Source organism: Lagopus muta, chromosome 5 (assembly GCF_023343835.1).
Source record: "Lagopus muta isolate bLagMut1 chromosome 5, bLagMut1 primary, whole genome shotgun sequence".
NCBI classification, from domain to species: domain Eukaryota; kingdom Metazoa; phylum Chordata; class Aves; order Galliformes; family Phasianidae; genus Lagopus; species Lagopus muta.
Window position 1 is genome coordinate 50,399,725 of NC_064437.1, and position 20,479 is coordinate 50,420,203.

The window sequence follows — 20,479 nt, forward strand, 5'->3', positions numbered from 1 at the left end:
ACAATTATTGAATATTACTTGAGCAAAGCATACAAATAAAGATATCTCGTATTATCATCTGCTGATACATGCTGGGCATCGTATAGAATGTCCATTACACCTAGTAACACTGAGGAACAGGCTTTCTTTTCTCCATCTACTGCCTTTTCGAATAGGTGGCTTGTGAAGAAAACAAAAATATATGTTGGCAACTTGAATGCAATGAAAAAAAAGTTTATTTCATTTTGGTGTGGGTAGGTTTTTGTTGTTGTTGTTGTTGTTGTTGTTGTTTTTTGTGGTGTGTGTGTGTGTGTATTGGGTTTATTTGGGCTGGTTGATTTATTTGTTGGCCATGTTCCCAAGCGTGGAATGGCTTTGGCTGAAGCAAATTAGAAAACAAGAACTAAAGGACAATGTTCTAGTTTGTAACCAGCCCTTACCTTCAATATTAGATCTAGCCAGCAGCTTAATGCTTATTTCACTCACAACTTAGTTTTACAGCAAATTTTTTTTTTTTTTTTGCAAGATATATGAATGTACTTCAGAAAATACATTTGATAAAGAGATTATCCATAAATTTTATCTGTGTTTTGCATACTTACAGCTATTCAAAACTTTGCCAGTTCTCCCTGATACCTTCAGAATCTACCGGAGATTGTCAAGACGTGTTACAAAGTTCCTGATAGAATGGTTGATTTCAACTAATAATATCCTTCCACAGCATGATTTGCAAAGAGAGTAGTGCCATGCCTGTCCATTCAACACTCAAGTGGCTGTGGCATTTGCTAGTGAAATGCCATTCAGGTTTCCTGAGGGCAGAGCTTGAATTGTCCATGGACCATGAGCTCTAAAGTCTAGGTTTTGCATTGGGCAGAGGAAGCCTGGGCCTCGCACATTGGAGGTGAGAAAAATAAAGCAGTCAAAGCCAGCTCTGATCCTGTTATGAATCCTCACTGTTATGAATGGTGTTTGAGGTTTAGCTCTTAATTTTGCTGTGGGTTAAAGGTATTCAAATGGAACACAAGCTTTCTTTCTGCTTCAGAGTGAGTCAGAGCCTTCTCTCCCCTCACCTCAGGGAAATAAAGCAATATATGCTGCACTTTTAGCTGGATTTGATCTCTATCTTTGTTTTATAAAAATTGTCTAATTGGCTACACCAAAATACCCTGCTAAGGGGTCCTGCCTGAAGCCTTCTCCTTTGCTTGCAAGAGAGGTGTAACCTAAGCAGAGGGCAGGAGGAGTCTGGAAATGGGAAATCATTAAGCAAATTGTGATAACTCTAATTACTAAAGTACCATTATTGTTCATGTCTCGGTGTGAAATCCTATTGAGCAATGTGAAAAAATAAGAAAAACAATAAGCCAGAAAGTTATTGCTGGCTGAAAATACACAGAATGCTGTAAAAGTCACTGTGGTAAATTGTTCCAGATATTACTTAGCACCAATTTCTTTTTTATTACTGGACTCAGAAAATGACATGTGTTTTGTTGTACTGTCAATGCAATATTCTTCCAGCTGTGTTTAGCTGCTAACATAGCATTCTAAACCCCAGACAAGGGCTCGTCTGGACTCTGAACCATTAAAGAGATTATTTTCTACAGGGAAACTGTCTTCTCTCTGGGGAGGTCAGGGGCTGAACCACAATCTGGACAGAACAAGATGAGAGCTTTCAATATCCCAGACACAACTGCCTTTCCCATCAGGTGTGGTTTATTTCTTGATGCCCATTTTATTTGCAAATGATTTTTTGTGTGAGAACAAGAGACTTTATCACCAATAATTTACTGCTGCTTTTCAGTATTTCGATCAGCATCCCATCCATTGGGTAGCAATTTTGTGTGAAGAGGTGCAATTTAGGGCATTCAAAAATTTCTGCTTCTATAACATACGGAGAGATTTATAAATGTAACTTTTTTAGTGGGTGCTTGCAAAAGCTGCACAAACCAGTTGGTGCTTATGAATGTTTTTTGGGACGTTTCTTCTGAAAAACCCTGTTCTGGATTGCTTCTAATTACAGAAAGAAGCTTAATTCTCTGTGGTATGTATTTATTGCTTGTTAGGAGAAAAATCTTTGTCCTTCAAGTGCTAGAGGAGGGCATGCCTATGGAATTCTGGAATTATTTTCATCACAAGAACAGAGAATTTTGCTTGAAATCATATGCAATATAAAAGCCAAACTGAATTTCCTGACTCATGGTTCACTGTTCTAATTATTAACTGCTTTTCTCATGCATATAAATGAAATAGAGACGGCTTAGAAAAGTACTGGGTTGGAAGGAAAGAAAAAACATTTGGAATTTTTGTGAAATGTAGTATTTTTAACATGTTTCGTTAGCTGAAAGTAATCCACTTTGATTATAAAGCAGCTCTGCAGAGATAGATGTTGAGAACACTCTGTTGCCTGCATTTTGAAGCATAGAGTCCTTATTAAAGCCACAGAGAAACTGCCATTCATTGCAGCAGCCTCTGGATGAGTCCCATATTTGCCAACTTGTAAAAATGCTGTCAATATGGAATTTAAGTTTTGACTGCAGAAATTTCATTTTGACAACTCGATTGGCAAAGTCTTTAATACAACTGTCTATGCACTTGCTGATTTACAAAATGTGTTCCCCAAACTCAACAATTTGATCATTTGTTACTTATTTATGAAAATCCTAACTTTTTGTATACAACTGTAGTCTGAATAGTGAGAAGGTGTTTTCAAGGCTGTGATTCCCAGTATTTTTCCCTGTATCTAACTTGAATGTTTTGCAAGCATTATACCCAAAGCTGGGAGCATGCCAGAAACACAAAAAGCAATTTTGACTGAATATTCCTAAATTGTTTTGTTAGTAAGTTACTTCTTAGAATACCCTTAAAGCACAAGAAGAGAGTTCAAATTGAGGAGCTGTTTGTTTTCTGATGCCAGAAGATAAATAGTGTTCTGTAGGTTTTTCCCCTTGCCTTTATATATTATTTGTATTATGTTTGTTTTTTTGTCAAGGGACCTCTTGTTCCTTAATGAAATGATTTTGTAAACAGAAGTAAAATAGATTGAAATGCTCTTGTAACTCTCCCGTCTGAGGGGAGAGAGAATAGCTTCAGGTACACAGTGGCTCTGAATTCAGCAAGGAGAAAAATAATCAAAACAGGAATAAAAAAAACTATGAGCAACTGTGTGTCCATTTCCCCTGGTATTTTTACAACATGTACTTATTTAATCTGTGCTATCCATTAATAATTAATTGTCCCATTACATCGCTGCTATAGTTCTATGTTTGGAATCCGTTGTGCCTAATCACTTTCTGATTCTGCTAGTTCCTGGTGAGATTCTCCCTGAGCTGATTTCATCCATTTATAACACTTTCCATCACTGTCTTCTGTGTAATTATTCTGACAATGAAGCTGCTGCAGATTGTAGAAGCCTACCCTGGAGGCAAAAACTTGCATAGGAATACCATCTTCCAAAAATATTGACTGCCTCTGAATCTTTAAAGTTTTTTTTTGCTTTGTTTTGTTTGTTGTTGTTGTTTTAACAGACAGACTTGATTAATGAAATAAGTCAGTGTCTCTGCAGTTTCTGCAGATACGTGTTTGCACTGGGATCTCAGTGTAACAGCTAATCACCTGTAGCTTCATCAAGATCATGTTTTGTGAATACTTCTAATATTTAAAAAAAAAAAAAAAAAGACTTTTCCACTCTAGGGTTGTTGGTTGGTTTGGATTTGTTCCAGAATGGTTACTTTGTTGTCCACTGATCACTTTGTCACTCCCTCTGGCTCTATTTATTTATTTTACACAGGAGAGAAGGTGTTTGCCAGTTGTCCTCTAGACTTAATGAAGAATGTTGATGCTGTCCAAGCCAAGAACTGGTGTTCTTCAGTTGACATGTAGTTCATTTGCGGAGCTTGCTCAGGTCACGTACTTTGTCAGCACCAATAAAGATGATTCACAGCACTTGCAGCTATTTAAACAAGCAGAGCCGTCCTCCCTCCCAAAGGTTCACACTAGGTAAGAATCTGTTCTATGCCTTTATCTTCACTTTAATTTCTCATGGCATAAGTCTTATCTTGTAAATTCCTTGAGCACTGTTGAATGTCTTCTATTATCTAAGACCAAATCACCACCTAATTATTTCACCTCTGAATTGCAATTCATGAATTTTTGGAGCCCTGTAGAAATTTTTCTTAACTCTGAGATTTTGTGTGTGGACAGACACCAGACTGCTGATAAAATGTCCCCAGAGTGCACTTGCACCCCATACAGATGGATTTATGCCCTGTGCCCACCACAGGTGGCCAGGTCCATCACAAGGGCTTTCTCCCAGCAGATGGCCATGCCTCCAGTGCACCACCCCACGAATCACTCCTTTGGCAGCTCTGCCACAACCCTCAGCACCTTCCCTTCATGTTTTGACCAGGCCGGAGCTGGCTCATACTCTGGGTGGGATTGGCAACTGGAAGAAGAACCTCCTGTGCTGGGCATGTCAGCCTGCCCTTGAGGCTGGATGACTCTAGAGCAGTGGGCCAGGGCTGCTTGGCAGTCACACAGTGTGCTGCAAGTCAAAGGGCTATTTTGGACTTCACTTGAATGTGTTTCCAGGGATAATATTCCCACTGTCATGGCTTATTGCAGAAGTTTATCTTAAAGGCTTGTGTGGCAGCCTACAGATATGGAAAATTAAGTGAAACAAGCCAGTTTTTAGGTTCTTTTTTCTTAAAATATCTAGCTCTGTGAATTTAGACTTGTGTTAGGCCTGACTGACAGTGACAGCCCTGAGCATCCCATGTGAAAAGCACACTTCTCCAAGGCCACTCAGCAGCATTCACATCTTGTTCTTGCAGGCACTGGGCTTTGTAATCCCACAGAATCATGGAAGCTCAAAAAGACAACTAAGATCATCAGATCCAAGCATCAGGTATAGGCCGAAGAGGAAGAGAAAGGCAGACAATGTGAAACAGCCTTTTCTCTCTCTGTCTGTTCCCAAGTCCTGCATCATTCCTGGTTCTGCAAGATGTGATGAAAGTACTCATCATAATAAAAAAGCCGCATCATCTATCAGATGCTGAGGGAAACAACAAACGAAAAAATTCACCAACTGGAAACAGCCCATCTGCCACATCAGCACCAACACGTGGTAAATGCCTGCTCATCCCTCATTTGCTGGTTTATGGATGACAAGTGATGTGTCAGCCCCTTGAGCTGAGGCAGCATTTCATGCAAACTGTAAGGTCTCAGGTATAGCATTAAGTGCGCAAGATTTCATCAGCAAGACCTGCCCTATTTCCCTAAGGCCACCCACTGCACCAGGCTTGCTAATCCAGCTGGTCTGACAGCTGTGTGCCTGATGCTGAACTTCTGTTTCCTTAGGCCTTTTCTAAGCTTCACAAATGTCCTGTATAGCCCAGACAGGGATCTAATCTCTTTCCTAATTTTCAGGCTTTCTTCAGGATTAGTGTTAGAAAAATCACATAGTGGGGTAATGAAAATCCATCTTTCTGAGATCTGCTCCCATCTGCTCTGAGGGAAAATAAGTTCATGCAAGACTAAATTTGGAACTGACATATGTATGATAAGTCAGGATAAAATGATTTGCAAAATGATACCCCACTTCAGACTCAGGATTTCATACCTTTTGCTGTTCTGGGTGTGGAGTTCTCTTGGGCTGCTGCCAAGTCCTTTTTTCCAGCAACCACATGCTGGATGCAGGTATGTCAACTAATGCTGCTAAAGCATTTTATTTAAAACTGACCTAGCAGGCTATTAAGTCCCCTGGTATTTTGGCACCTACAGCTGGTTACTGATGTCTCTAATACTTCCAGTAGCAGCTGGCACCTACAGGAACAGAGACACAAATCTAGCTTGGAATTTAAGACCTTCCCCACTATGAGTAAAAAACATGTTTGTGGGAGCTTTAACAGTATGACATTGTATATTCATGTCATATGTAGCTCTTGTGTATCCTGTAAATTAATTGATTTAAGGCATTATTAATAGACATACACAAAAATGCCTTTGCCACCTTGCAATACTTCACTAAAAAGGATGAACTAAAAATATTCAATTATAAAGATAACAATCAATTCTGTTTCAGGTGTGCTCTCTCTCATTTGAGTATGAAACTCCTAATTTGCAGAAAGCAGCAATTTCCCTAGTAATCTTTATGTAGGACCCAAATGCTTTCTTAAGCTTTCTATAAATTCTATAGCAGGAATATATATGTTCAGATGAAAATAAGAAATTAAATTCTTGGAAAAAAATCCATAGACTTTTAGCTATAATTTCTTTGGCATTAATTTCTGTTGAATTCTGCAGCCATGCACAGACCTGAGGGCATGGGCAGCAGAATTCCTGAGAAGTGCCTTTGTGCTGGGCTACGAGGCTCCTTTCCACTGCTTCTGTGTTTGGCATCACCAGTCGATTCCCCGAGCTGCATCGCTTGTGTGTGGCATTCCTTCTGTAATGCAACAAACTGATGTTTACAGCTCTGCTTTGAAAACTGATAGCTTTTCCTGAGAATAATGGTATGTTGTCGTTTTTCCCCTCAAATGATGCTGCCTGCAACAAGATCAGAAGTTATCGATCCTAAAGTAAATGAGGTCAGCTCTCCAGGACTTCAATTTCCCTATACAAGGCAGTGGGAGCTATGCAAGAGGTCTGAACACTGGAGGGCCCCAGTGAGAAGAGAGTTGCAGAGGTGCTCTGTTGCTTGCGGAGTGGTCAGGTAACCTCGCTGGAATTAACCTTCCTTAAAAACATTACTTCTGGCTGTAGATTACAATTGGTTTTCAGAAGCATATGTATCTGAAAGGAATGATTATAGTTTCAGCTAAACGAACTGAATTCTGGATTTAGAGCAAATACAGCTGAGCTTTCAGCTAGAGTGAGAGTGTTTTGGTGCCAGAAGAAAAACACTTGTTTTCCTTCAGCAAAACTGGCTGCACACACACAACTGCCATCTTCTGCTGGCTGAATTCACATGCTTCTTACAAATGCAGATAGAATTCAGTCAGTGATTACAATAGACTTTCTTTGTGTTTATATGACTGTTTCACATTTCTCTGCATCTAGCTCGACTTATTCCTAACAATCTCTTCACAGATTAAGAAACAAGTTTTGTGTCTCACAGGGACACACTTAAATAAAAGTAGTGTGGTACTTTTAAATGCTTAAAGGGTACAAAACTCACAACTTTTTGTCTACTGCTGAAACCTGACAGCATCAGCAAAGAATGATTCTGAAATAGGATTAAAGCAGCCTGAGAAATGTTGTTCTTAGTCATTGTTCCCTAAGGCTGATGCACACTCAGCTTTCAAAAAAAACTTGTTCTTAAATGGGCAGCAGTTTCCTTTTACTTGGGATAAATCTTCGTCCAAATCCACATCATATTTAAGCAGGAGGTGTTTATATTCCCAAAAGAAAAGGGGTTTCTCCAGGTCATGCTCAGTTAGCACTGCATTAGCAGCACAGCTCAGGAAGCTGCTCCATGTGCATCTCTGCTTTACTGACTTCTCTTTACCTAGGACCAAAGAATGTCCAAGATGGCGAGTGACTATTAGGCTATACAATGACTTCTAATGACCTGCATTTCCCCTCTGGGCAGTTACCACTGAACTTTACTTTTTTTCTCCAGGGCTGGGACTGTCAGAAGCTCAGTGCATATTTTGTCTCTGGCCAGTGCAACAGAGGGAAGGGGAAGAACAGTCATGGAGAAAAGGAAACAAAGCCAGGCAAGAAAGCATGAGGGAATATTAGCATAATGTGAGCAGTGCTAGTGGTTGTCACCAGCAGATTCTGCTGGCAGTAATTGGTTCAGTTACTTTCCCCTGACCATATCACTGTAGTCCCTGCCCAGAATGAATCCAAGCCATGATAGACGAGAAAGATGTATGCATGTATCTCTCTGGCATTTGTTGGATTTTCTATTTTAAATGCTCTAAACACTACAGAGATTTCCAAAATTAGGATACAAGTGGTTAACTAGCACTGATAGCACTGATGATATGCTTTTAATCTTCAAATCTCATTGACCTATCTTAGTTATTTTAGAAAAATTTTTGTTGTTATTTTCCTTTTTCAGGTATGTTTCAGATCATATTACGTAAGCTGAATTCCACTGAAAACCTGGACGCATTCCTGTAGCTCACAATCATTTTTTAAACTCAAGATAAATTAGTTGGGAAAAGAAGGAAAATGATTTACTGGCCAAAGAAAATAATTAACATTCTCTGGATTGAGAAAACTTCCTTTCATGGTAAGCTCTACCTTGCCCTGTTTTATTTTGGAGAGTACAACAAGCAAGTACATTGTGTGCATAGTAGGAAAGCGATGCCAATGTCTCTGTATTTTTTTTATGGTGGTTTTCTGCTGTAAACCAGATTTATCTCAGGAGATTATTTTATTTTTCCATAGGAAGCATATGTGGAGAGTTAGTAGCACGATGTCCTGAATCTGTAATAGCCAGCACTGTAATACTTGAAGTTTTCTAACCAGCTTCAAACTTCCTTATTCCTGTGTCAGATCTAAGTGTTGGTGTGCCAGGAGTGTTGCTGTCATTCCTTTTTACTCATTTGCCTTTTGTCTACCACTAATTTCTTATTGCAGTTTCTTATTACAAAATATTGCAAAAATCAACATGTTATCTTTTCAACATGATAAATTAATTCCAGAGCGGCATTATACCAGATAAGGATTTTGGCCTCTGAAATAAAATTACCTCATACAACCTTCTTGTTCTAGAATCATTTGAGTTAAAAGGGGCCCTTTAAATATCATCTAGTCTAACTCCCCTGCAATGAACAGGGACACCTGCAGCTCAATCACGTTGCTCAGAGCCCTATCCAGCCTGACCTTGAATGTCTCTTTTTGACCCCTCTCTTCTCCAGGTGAACAGCCCCAGCTCTCTAAGCCTGTCCTCATAGGGAGGTATTCCATCTCTTGGATCATTTTTGTGGCCTTCCTCTGGATGTGCTCCAGAAGGTCCATGTCTCTCCTGTACTCACGCTGCTGGCTACACTTTTTTTTGTTGCAGCCAAGGATACAGTTGGCTTTCTGGGCTGTGAGGGCACATTGCTGGCTCATGTCCAGCTCACTATCCGCCAGTACCCCAAGGACCTTTTCAACAGGATTGTGCTCTATCCTTATATCCTTCTGCTTGTACTGATAATGGAGATCGCAGTGACCCAGGTGGAAGACCTCGCACTTAGATTTGTTGAACCATGTGAGGTTCACCTGGATCCACTGCTCAGCCTGTCTAGGTCTCTCTGAATGGCGTCCTGTCCCCTGGGTGTCAACTGTACCACACAGCTTGGTGTCATCTACAAACTTGCTGAAGGAGCACTCTATCCCACTGTCCGTGTTATTGATGAAGATGTTAAAGAGTACCAGTCTCAGTACCAATCCCTGAGCACTCATCACTGATCTCCATCTGGACATTGAGCCATTGACCACCACTCTCTGGGTGCAATCTTGCAACCAGTTTCTCATTCATTGAACAGTCCATCTACCAAATCCATATCTTCCCAATTTGGAGAGAATGATATTATGGGGGTCTGTCAAAGGCCTTACTGAAGTCCAGATAGATAACAGCAGCCACTCTTTCCATGTCCACTGATGCAGTTTTACCATCAGGAAAAGAAACAAGGTTGATCAGACAGGACCTGCCCTTGGTTATCCCCTATCACCTCCCTTTCTTGTTTGTGTCTTACCATAGCTTCCAGGAGGATCTGCTGCATGACCTTCCCAGCTCAGAGGTGAGGCTGACAGGCCGGTAGTTCCCTGAGTCATTCTTTTTAAAATGGGTGTGACACTGCCTTTTTCCAGTCACCTGGGAACTTTACCTGACTGCCACAACTTTTCAGATATCTTTGAGTGGCTTGGCAACTACATCAGCCAATTGCCTCAGGACTCTGGGATGTATCTCACTGGGACCCGTGGACTTGTGGATGTTCACGTTTCTCAGGTGGTTGCAAACCTGATGTTTGCTTACAGCAGGAGAAGCGATGTTCCCCCAGTTCTCCCTGCATCCCCCCTTGGTGGGGCCATCTATTACTTAGCTCAGGAAGTTATCCTTGATACATTCTAGGAGCCTCCTGGATTGCCTACAGCTTATTTTACTGCTTTTCCAGCTGATGTCAAGTTGGTTGAAGTCCCCCAGGCAGGATGAGAGCCTGGGATCATGATTTCTCCTGTAGCTGGAGGAAGAAGGCTTCATCAACAGGCTGTGCTTGATCAGGTTGTCTGTAGTAAACACCAGCCACAAGGGTCTCCTTGTTGCTTTGGTTTCAAACCCTACAGGCAGACTCAGGTGGGCAATTACTCTTGAACAGATGCATCTGTTCAATGAACTGGGAGGAACAAACTCAAAGTCAGCACTGAGGTTGGCTGGCATCCTTCAGATCTCAGCAGTACAGAGGCAGGCTGCATTTGGGATAACCACGTCAATCTCAGCTTCTGTGCTTTGAATTTGCAGTACTGTGGATCCTCTCTATGTATGAGCTTGTAACACAGCTGCCTATCTACTGTGTGATTCTGGGCTTTCTGTCCCCACAAAGTGCATCTGTTTGCTAACATAGTGGCTTTCTGGAAAACTCCAGCCACCTGACCTCATTGCTTTTTGCAAAAGAACATTAATATATCAGCTGGGAGGACTATGTGCTTTCCTACAGTCGCTAAAAATGTTTTAAACAACATACACATATTTTTGGCGAGCAAAATCTTTTTTTCTGTTTTGAGACTGGAAAACTAAGCAAATTCTCATGAAACGGAAAGGAGTATGCAGCTTTTTTTCAGATAACGAGTCCTAGGATATTTCCATCATTCTTAGTAGATATGGGGAGGGAATGAAAGCCACAGTGATTTTCTTTTTGACAATCTTCCTTTTGACCAAGTTTAATATTTGCTTAGAGGCACAACAGTACACTTGCTTGGAGAGGCAGGAGAGCAAGGGAAGGTCTCTGATTCATGTTGCTGTTTTAGCTTATTAAACTGCAGAGTGTTTACACTGTTGCTTGTTAAATGTAGGAATAGCACACCTATCTCAGCTGATAGTGGCATCTGGGAAAATGTGTTGAAATACAAAATAAATGGATAAGCAGAGCAAAAGGATGTTTTTTTTCTGCTGCTACAAATTTGTTTTGTATGTTTCTGGAAGACATTAGCTGCAGAATAAATTTTAAATTAAAGGGAAAAAAAAGTATGAAGCTGGGGGGTGGATACCACCTTTTGTAACAGCTTTTATATTGTTCATAAGTGACACACAACTTTGGCAGGAGTGATGTTTCTCACAAAACCAGGAAAGTGATCTCTGCTTCTTACTACAGCAACACTGATGCTGCAGAGGCCACAACAAAGGCTTGTGGTTTTATCACCATTTCCTCACATGCCTACATTACTTGGTTAAGTATCACATTACAAAATCAAAGTTTACACATGCTCCTGAACAGGGCAGATAGAATTGAAACAGTATGATTGCTGATATGGACCATTTTACTGCAAGCAGTCTTCTCAGCGTGCTGGAATTGTGCATTGTGGCACCTCCAGACCAGGAGCAGAGGCTGAATTCACTGCAGCACTTCAGAGAGCCCCAGAACATTTCAGTGATGTGCAGCGACCCATGCAAGTTCCCAAGCTGGAGGAAAGGGTTTGTTCTGGAAATGAAGTGAGCATTTGTTTAACCTAAGAAGAAGCACATTGTTGAACCTGCAAATCCTTATAATGCATTAAAAAAATTAATAGCACAGCTATCTGCTGTTGGCTGTCCTCTGAATTTAATGATAATTGGATTTAAATGTGGTAATACTTTGCTAATAGGATAGCAGGAGAAATGTGTGTCATGTACAGTGTATGCGGATCAGGACAGGCCTGATATTAGCACCAGCAATCAGTAACCTTTTACAGTTTTGGCACTGAAAAAAAACTGCCAGGGGCTTCCATTTCCAGAAAGCCAGTTGGAGACAGTATCTTCCAAAAGCGAAGTACAAAACAGCAGTGATATATCCCAGAGTTACCCAAGGTGGTCAGGAATGGTGAGGAAACGTGTGGGACATGCATGCAGCATGAACTGCTCATTTCCTTAAGCAGAAGGAGCAGCCTTCACAATTTAGGAAGCCCTGCTACAGCCAAGGAGAAGTGGCTATCCTGGGCTTCAAGACAAATCCTTCCCTAATCTGTGTGCTGGGAGTGGATAGAAGCTAAACTGAGTGGATAGAAAAGATTTACCTGGTGTTGGCTTTCACCTTGCCAGCTGTAAAGAAAAGAGTGTACAGTGCACAGCCAGGCCTAAAGCAGATATCTGCAGCTCAGCATGGACTAACGTTCTCTGCAGAGTCGTATGTCTGCCTACATCTGGGCTATGCAGTGCTTTTAGTGTAAGATGCATATGTGAGCAACTGTACTATTTACTGAGGAGGGAAGGAGAAAAGGGGCCTCAGCTCCAGGAAGCACATCTGATCATTTCTTGCAAACAATCTTCACAGCAATAAGTTTATCATAGGAGTGCTGGAGCAGTGATAATAAAAGACTGATTTTAGCATGAAGTACAAACTAAATGAGAAAAGATTTTGCTTTTGATAGCTCCCTCCCATCTTGCGGTTTCCAACTTCAGATAGTTGTTCATTAACATCACACTAGAGTAAATATCTTTATTTAGTAAAACATAAAAAGGGATTAGGCAACCCCTGCTCTGTGTCAACACTCCAGACTTATCATTAGGGTAAACTGGCTGAAATTCTGTGATTTTTTTTTTAAAACAGGACAGAAACGTGTAGCAATTCAGATTCAAGAGGCGTATTTCATCATGCTCAAGGCAGACATTATCAAACAGGATCATTTGTCTTGGCAGTCCTTCAAGGGGTACTTTCTGCCGGTGCTCAAATCAGGTTACTTGCACAGAGAACTCCTACTTTATTTTGGAGTGGCTTCAGGGTTTGTAGTAACACAAGGAGAAAGGCAGCTATTACATTTTAACTAGCATTTAAGTTTCTTTCTGCTATATTAAACTCACATAACCCATGATTGGTAAATACATGTATTTAGCCATCTGCATGGTAGTAAATTGATTGAGATTGATCAAGAAAGTCTCAGTACTTTGGGTTTTGAGTGCAGCTTTTTTATAGAATAGCTAACTAAATAAACTGGAATTATTTAATCCTTGGACTATAAGAGGTTTTGTGCCACTGCTCACTAAGGATTTTTCAGTTGAATTTTAGCAAATCGGCAAAAGTTGATTCAGCTGATCAACTTTTGAAATAAGTTTTTTCTTCTTTTAGTCCATAAATTAGCAATGCAGGGGTTGTTCCTATTGGCATCTACCCCTTCTACCCCTCCTGGGGAGATGGATCTGCCCTGAAGGTCTGCAGTCTGTCTGGGTGTGGTTTTCTGGACAGGGTGATCAAGTGGAAGGGCAGTATTGGGTACAATACAGGTGTCACCTTCCATGTTCCTTAAAAGGAATATATTATAAAATATAATATATTAAAAATATACTAAAATATATTAAAATAAAAATATATTGTCATGAAAGACACTTCAACTCAGGTCTAAGATTCTGCTGATAGGAAAAAAAGGGTCAAAAGTTCTTGATGTGTTTAGCCAATTAATTTTCCTTCATTTTAGAATAATATGGCATATATTTCACAGAATCGCAGTATGGTTTGAGTCGAAATGGACCTTTGAGATCATTTAGTTCCAGCCCCTTTGCTACAGGGAGGGAAACCTCCCTCTAGAGCAAGTTGCTTAGAGCCCCATCCAGCCTGGCCTTGAATGCTTCCAGGGAGGGGAAGAGGTGACTCTCCTAAAAGGTGACAGCTGAGGATCTTCTTTCCCTCACATCTCCAGTCTTTCTTCCTGAGCAGTAATTTTCTGAAACATACCACTCTGTTGCTAGAGGAAGGTTAGTTATTCTAAATGTGTCCTCTTTGTGTCAGAAGGGATTTGGCCTGGCTGTGGCTAGTGGCCCCTGCCTTTGATGTACTATGTGGCTGCCACTGCCCAGGTGCATCACAGGAGCTGCAGTGCCCTCATTCCTTAAAACTACCAGCCTCAAAGGGAGGAATGGATGGAATATTCAACTTTTCAAAAAAAAAAAAAAACAACAAAAAACTAGAACATGCGTATTCCTGAGCACCATCACGTGAGTGGCTTCTGCCAGCATGCTATAGCTGGGGAAAAAAAGGCTGCACAGACCTTAAACAGCCTATCTTTGTACAATCTACAAAACAAATATTTGAGCCGACACAGGTTTCTCAAGGGACTCTGTTCATGTGTAGCATGCTACATGCTCTGACTGCTGTCCCAGTGACACAGTGAACAAGGAAAATATGTTGTTCAGATGTACATGCCCTTGTGTTCTGGGCTGGCTCAACATTCTGAAGGTTTTGGTAACCTGTCCATGATAACTGGACATCCCCTGTAGTCAAAAGGGGTGGGAGATCATGCATATTCTCCATAAACTTACAAATGTTATTGAAGTTTGGCCACACTGTTATAGTTACACTTTATGAGATGAAATAATTTCTTCATTCTTAAAAAGTTCTTAAAGCCACAGCCTAAATGTTGCATCAGCTGAGATCTTTTCCCTATGAAGAGCTATACTGCAGGGCACCCCAGGAAGAAATATGGGATGTACTGGCCTCTCCTGTGATGCATTTTCATTTTCAAAACTATTTTTATTTCTTAAAAAGCAAATTTGTGGAGTTATTATATCAGCTGGTCTTCTCACTGTGGGTTCTCCCACACGTTGACAATGCTATTTAAATATATATTTTTTCAATTTTCTGAGGCTAGAATGAAGTAATGAAAAGTGCAGCTAAAAGATGCACCAAGGTGCTTCAATTCACCAGAAGATAGCCCTTGTTCAGCGATACGAAATAGAGACCATTTGTTAAAAGAAAACTAATCTAAAAATATTGCAGCTGAGACTAGATGCTTTCCTGAATTAGTTCCTACTTCAATGACATGATGTTGTTTAGAATATCACCTAATTTCATTTTAAAATTGACGCTCATGGGGAGTTTGCTCTAGCAAATTGTCTCAGCAATTCAGACTGTCAAAGATCTTGCCACACAGATAAGCTTATGGTCCCCCTGTTCTCCCATGTGGGTACTGACAGGCTGCAGTCACTGTACCATGGGATCACAGGCAGATGGGAGCAGTGGGACCTCACCCAAGTCCTGTGCTCAAAGCAGGACCACTCCAAGAAGGTTGCCAAGGACTATGTCCAGTCTGGATTTGAATGTCTCCAAGGATGGAGACTCCAAAATTCTCAGGGCCAGTGTTTGATTACCATGTGGTGAAAAACTTGCGTCTTGGATTGTTTTGGTTTTTTTTTTAATTATTATTATTATTATTATTATTGTTTAAAGGGAATTTTATGTATTCTAGGTTTTGCCCTTTGCTTCTTGTCCTGTCAGTGTCCAGTCACCACAGAGAGAGTCTGGTTTACTTTCTTTTGCTCCCCCTGACCATCACCAGGTATCTTTAAACATTCATGTTCATTACTCCTAACGGTCTCATATTATTTATAGAACCCATTTTTTCCCTCCTAAGTGGCTACAGACTGTCTGCTTCCATTTTGGAAAAATTATTTCATTTGCAAATGTGCATTACATTAATCATTCAACTTGCCAGTTCATACAGGTTAATTTGTAACAGTAGATTGGACACTTTACAGTATATCGGTTCTCAGCCTTCGCTGTAGATTTTCTTAGTAACTTTAGATAACTCGTGTATGTGGAAGGCTTTTGCTCTGAAGGCAGTATTTCCACACAGTATAACAAGGGAGAACAAAGGACGTGGAAGAGGCAGACAGGAAGAGGTACTGTTTGAATATCCTAATTGGGTCAGATTTGGAAGTTCATAGCAATTTGCAGTTGATTACTATTCTTATTTTTTACTTCTCTGTCTAACACTGAGGTAAGAGTAGATTTTACTTGCAAGATCTGGCAAAGGGTTGGTTACTGCTTATTAATAGAGCTCCCTTATTCAAATGAGAGATTAAGATAGAAGTAAATTGACAGTCTACCCACAGTTGCACTTTGCAGTCCCTAATGTAGTACATGAACAGGAATAGTTTATTGTATAAACTTGTTCAGGTTCCATCACTCTGTAGACTTTGAATAATCAGGCCAGTGACTCAAGGCAATCCTACTAGAAGATTGAAGCTATAGTTGTGGCTCACAAAAGCCCACTAAAAGTCACGACCAAAGCATGAGTCACTGAAGTGTGAGCACCACGCTCTTCATCCATGCACTGCACTTTTACCTGACTGTGATTTTCTATCAGTGTCAACTTTAAAGGGCCTTGTAGTCAACTTTAAAGGGCCTTGTATCCCAGGAAAAGTTTAGGTATCTCTCATCTACACTGTGAGCTGCTAATATGCAACCTTAGGTCATTGAACTCCACCTGAACCTTATTTATTTTTACTTCTGCAGAGATGACATGAATTATCCTTCTGACACTGGATCTGAGTAAGTAGATGCACTCCATGTGATCACACTGCTTCTATTGCAGGAGGCAGACGTAGACTTCAGCACTTCCTCTCAGTATATCTGTCTGTTCCTATATATATCACTGCATGGCATGGATAACATCCTTGCAAAGGCCATCGTGGTCATGTGAGGAAAGGATCATGTCACTTGAGAATAAGTGCTTAGAGGTGAATTACTTCCAGAGAGTAGAGAGTCCATGCGGATTCACAGTTGAGCAAAGCTTGCAAGTATTACCTGAAAAAATTGAATGAGTTGTATGTGGACTATTATACATAAGTTGCAGTATATGGATCCCAAAAATATGGAATATTTTGATTCAGACATAAACAGGAGAGAGACTTTACAGATAGAAATCTCATTCAGACACAAATAATGGGCTGATACTGCTTCCAGCCATTCTGAGTGTCTGACTGAGTTTGATTACAGTTCTACAGAGTCAAGGGTTGGCTTCCTTGGTGCTTCCTTTGTGCCATGGAGGATCCATTGGCAACTTGAAGCCTGCTCACTGGGGATTGGGACTGGCTGTCTGATATTGCAGTTCTGTAGTTAGTGCCTTGTCGTGTGCTTTTATTCCCTAGTAGAATTTGATGGAAAGGAACAGGACAATTCTTTTTCCTGTCCAGAAAGCAGCAGTGTGTGGCTTGTTTCTGTGCTGGCAACTATATGTTGAGCAAATGAAGGAACTAAAACCTTCTTGGAAGTCAGTATAAAGGCTTCATACAACGTGCTGCAACAGTACTCAGCCAGCTGTCAGGGAAGCCCTTATTATCAGCTGTGATGTACTTCAATTAGAAGCCCATCTCAGCAAAAGAAGTGTTCTTCAGAATACAGGGCTGGTTCTCGCAAGTTAAGGGGCAGCTCTTGTTGCTATGTTTTAACCAGGCATACAAGAAATAGCATAAATTTTTCTTTGCAATAATTACTGAAAGGATGGTAACTCAGAAGGTAATAAAAGTAGTGTGACAACAGCAAAGAACATTTCAGAGAGCTTTTATGGCTCTGGCCTGGGAGAAGGGCAGCAGACTCATGGTATATTCACTGTCACTGAACAAAATCCCCATGTTGTTAGGAGGTGCTCAGTATCTGCATCCTATCTCACTAATTTATTTCCTCAAAGCCTGCAGGAAACACCGAGATAGTCAATTCCTCTATGTAACATCTTTGGGTGACATTTGGTAGCAGGGATAAAATGAAAGAAGAGCAAAAAGAAAATGCACTACACCCAGAGACATTTGGGTAGTAGTGACTGAATATGACCAAGTGCAAGGAAACAGCAAGAACTGATCTCTAGAAAACAGAAGGGTCTTATTCAAGCCTGAATGATTTCTATGCCTTTCTTACCATTTCCCTGAGTAGCCACCAGCTTTTCCTTTCATAATTGCTTTTGTGATGCCACAGGAGAGAGATTTCAATCCTGCTGTCAGTGCTGGCCATGGTCAGCCTCATGCAGTCAGCTCACTAACAGCTGCTTCTTAGTTGTGTTTTCTCTGTTGCTGCACAGTTTTCTGCTGCTGTTCATAAGAGATTTGCTGATATTTGTCCCACCTTAAGTAAATAATCTGAACCACTCCATGTACAAAAAAAAATATCCAGAAATCTCCATGCCTTCTGGCAGCTTTGAGACTCGATTCATTTAGTTCTGCTGCAGGCTGCAGAAAAATAAATTGATCACTGAAAGAAGGCAAAATTGAGCTTTATTTATTTGGTCAAGGTTCAACTTCACCTGCAGCACAATGCAGCCCTTCTCTCCAGAGCTGACTAATATCCACTTAATAACAAGCAGCCTCACAGAGAGCTGTGGAGCAGCACAGTGACACCAGCAATTCTTGGCAAGGTCAACTACTAAGCAAAGAGAGAGAAATATACGAAATGCAGCTTGTGGTGAGAGAAGCTGCAGGAAATCAGAGGGAAAAAAGCAGAAGTTTAATGTAGTCAGAAATACATGGAAACTGTATGAACATTATAAAAAGGAGAAAAATCTAAAAAGGGAGGCAAGAAGGGGAAAAGGCAGTCCAAATAACCAGCAAGTTAGCAAAGAGTGTGCCAAATTAACTGTGTACACAAAGCCTCTGCCAGAGGTGGAAGACCAGAATGCAGTGTTCTTTCTGGTCAGATTCAGTCTAGAATAGTATTGCAGCAGCACACATGGATAAAGAAATTAACTGGACTAAAAAACTGGACTAGATCCAGTGGCTGCAAAGAGAATACTGCATGATGAGTAGGAACTCATTTTATTGCTGAGACTTAAGAGGCTCAGCAACATTCTCTGTGTGGTTAGTAACTGCCATCTGCAGAAAATGGCAAAAAGTGAATCTCAGGAACCTGAAGCACGTGGGATTCATTTGGCTTTGAGAAAACGGTTGGTAAATGATAGCAGACTGGAATCTTGATGGCTGCAGGGTCTTTTATTTATAGTCCAATCATTTGATTTAGTGTTTGAACTGTAATTAAAGATGCACCTTTTACACAACTCCGGCAAAACACACAACTCATTTCTCAGTCATTTTGTTAAAGGCAATTAGGCAAAGTGCTCATAGCTTTTCCAAACATCCCGGAACAAACTTTCTTTAGAAATAATGAGCAATACACAGAGAAGCAGACCTGCGAAAAATAGCCATGCATGTTGCTGGTAACATTTCAAGTAAGTTAGGATCTGCAGTCACCTTCTCATTACTAATATGATGAGAGTAAGAATTAAAATGCCAAAAGTAATTTACTTTTTGGGAAGAAAAAAAAAAAAATCCACCAGGCAGAAAGACAAGAAAAGATTTGCCAGGCTAATTTTAGCAATCCTGGATTACTTATTAAGAGCTAGGCACTCTGGGCATGGCTGAGCAAAGCATTTTCTATGGCAGCTCTGTGAAACCCTCACCGTCTTCCATCCAGTTAATGGTCATGGCTGCTTCTAGGCAAATTTCAACTTTTGGGCTGTAGAAACTACAGTGCTTACATTACCTGGAGGTGCCCTACCCATCATGGCTTAATATACATAATTTCAGACCTGGAGGTGCCCTACCCATCATGGCTTAATATACATAATTTCAGATAATTAAAGCGTGCTTTATGAATGTATAGTTAATAAACTGAGAATAAAGAAGGGTGTGTTTCCCATATAGTGAAACTTATGTGTTTACAAACTGTGTTTACATGAAGGTGACCTTATTGAGCAGAAGGGACAGCTGACATTTCTGCATAATTTTACCACACAAGCACTGAACTGAGTAGTTTGCAAGTGCTGCACACATACGGCAGCAATTCCATATTTTTCTGTTTTGACATATTCATGTGTATATGTAATCATGTCCATAAGAGCATACAAGCTATTGCTGACTATCTGGAGTGTATTCTTAATAAGGCATTTAAAAACAGACTAGAGAGAAAAACAAACTGCAGTACTTCATACGTTCTGACGTGAGTACAGATAATTTCAGGCAGGCTATTAATCCCTGCACCATGCAGTCTCCTGTCAGAAAATTCAGAAAGATCCAGAAACAACAATATTTTGAAGCAGAGGGAAATGCAAAATGAACTCAGTATTTCAAAATCCTCTAGAGAAAACCCATGCCCCTCTTTTCCCTGTTACTGATCTGCTAGTGTTCCTTTTGCCTTACACACATTAAAACTTTAGAAGGAAGGTATGGTATATACTGCTGGAAGCAAAGAGCCTGTATCAAGGAGATGTTTGTTGGAATATATTCAGTAGATGTATGACATGGAAACTTTTTAATTCTAAGGAAAATGAAGTATCTGCTTTGTTTTATACCTGCAGTGTTGATGCAAGAAGCCTGGACTGGGAGAACAGAAGGTATTATCTCCTTTCCCAGCTCCAGATAATGCCCAAGCAAAAAATGCCAGCAAGTTCAGCTGCAGAAGCACTAGCACTGCCAATGGTAAGCAAGCCTAGTCATAAGTGATGTTACGATCTGTCTCAGGACTGCCCTGTTCTAAAAATTACAGAATGATGAATTGTAAGATTTTAAATTAAAAACAAACAAACAAAAAACCCAGACAGTTTTAGAGCTGATCACTGA

At 40.4% G+C, this 20,479-nt stretch overlaps 1 long non-coding RNA gene across 3 annotated transcripts in view; it reads left to right on the forward strand.

The window, feature by feature from the left end:
- Positions 1 to 587: 587 nt before the first annotated feature.
- LOC125693780 (uncharacterized) overlaps positions 588 to 20,479 on the forward strand; it is a 55,708-nt gene continuing 35,816 nt past the window's right edge. For 2 of the 3 annotated variants that reach the window (XR_007377245.1, XR_007377246.1), the window contains exons 1-8: positions 588 to 880; positions 3,764 to 3,972; positions 4,806 to 5,098; positions 6,530 to 6,685; positions 8,042 to 8,215; positions 15,343 to 15,432; positions 16,392 to 16,427; positions 20,218 to 20,338. This is a non-coding gene — a long non-coding RNA (uncharacterized LOC125693780). Of the gene's footprint in view, positions 881 to 3,763; positions 3,973 to 4,805; positions 5,099 to 6,529; positions 6,686 to 8,041; positions 8,216 to 15,342; positions 15,433 to 15,487; positions 15,776 to 16,391; positions 16,428 to 20,217; positions 20,339 to 20,479 lie in introns of those variants that run through there. The other variant, XR_007377247.1, reaches the window with a different exon arrangement.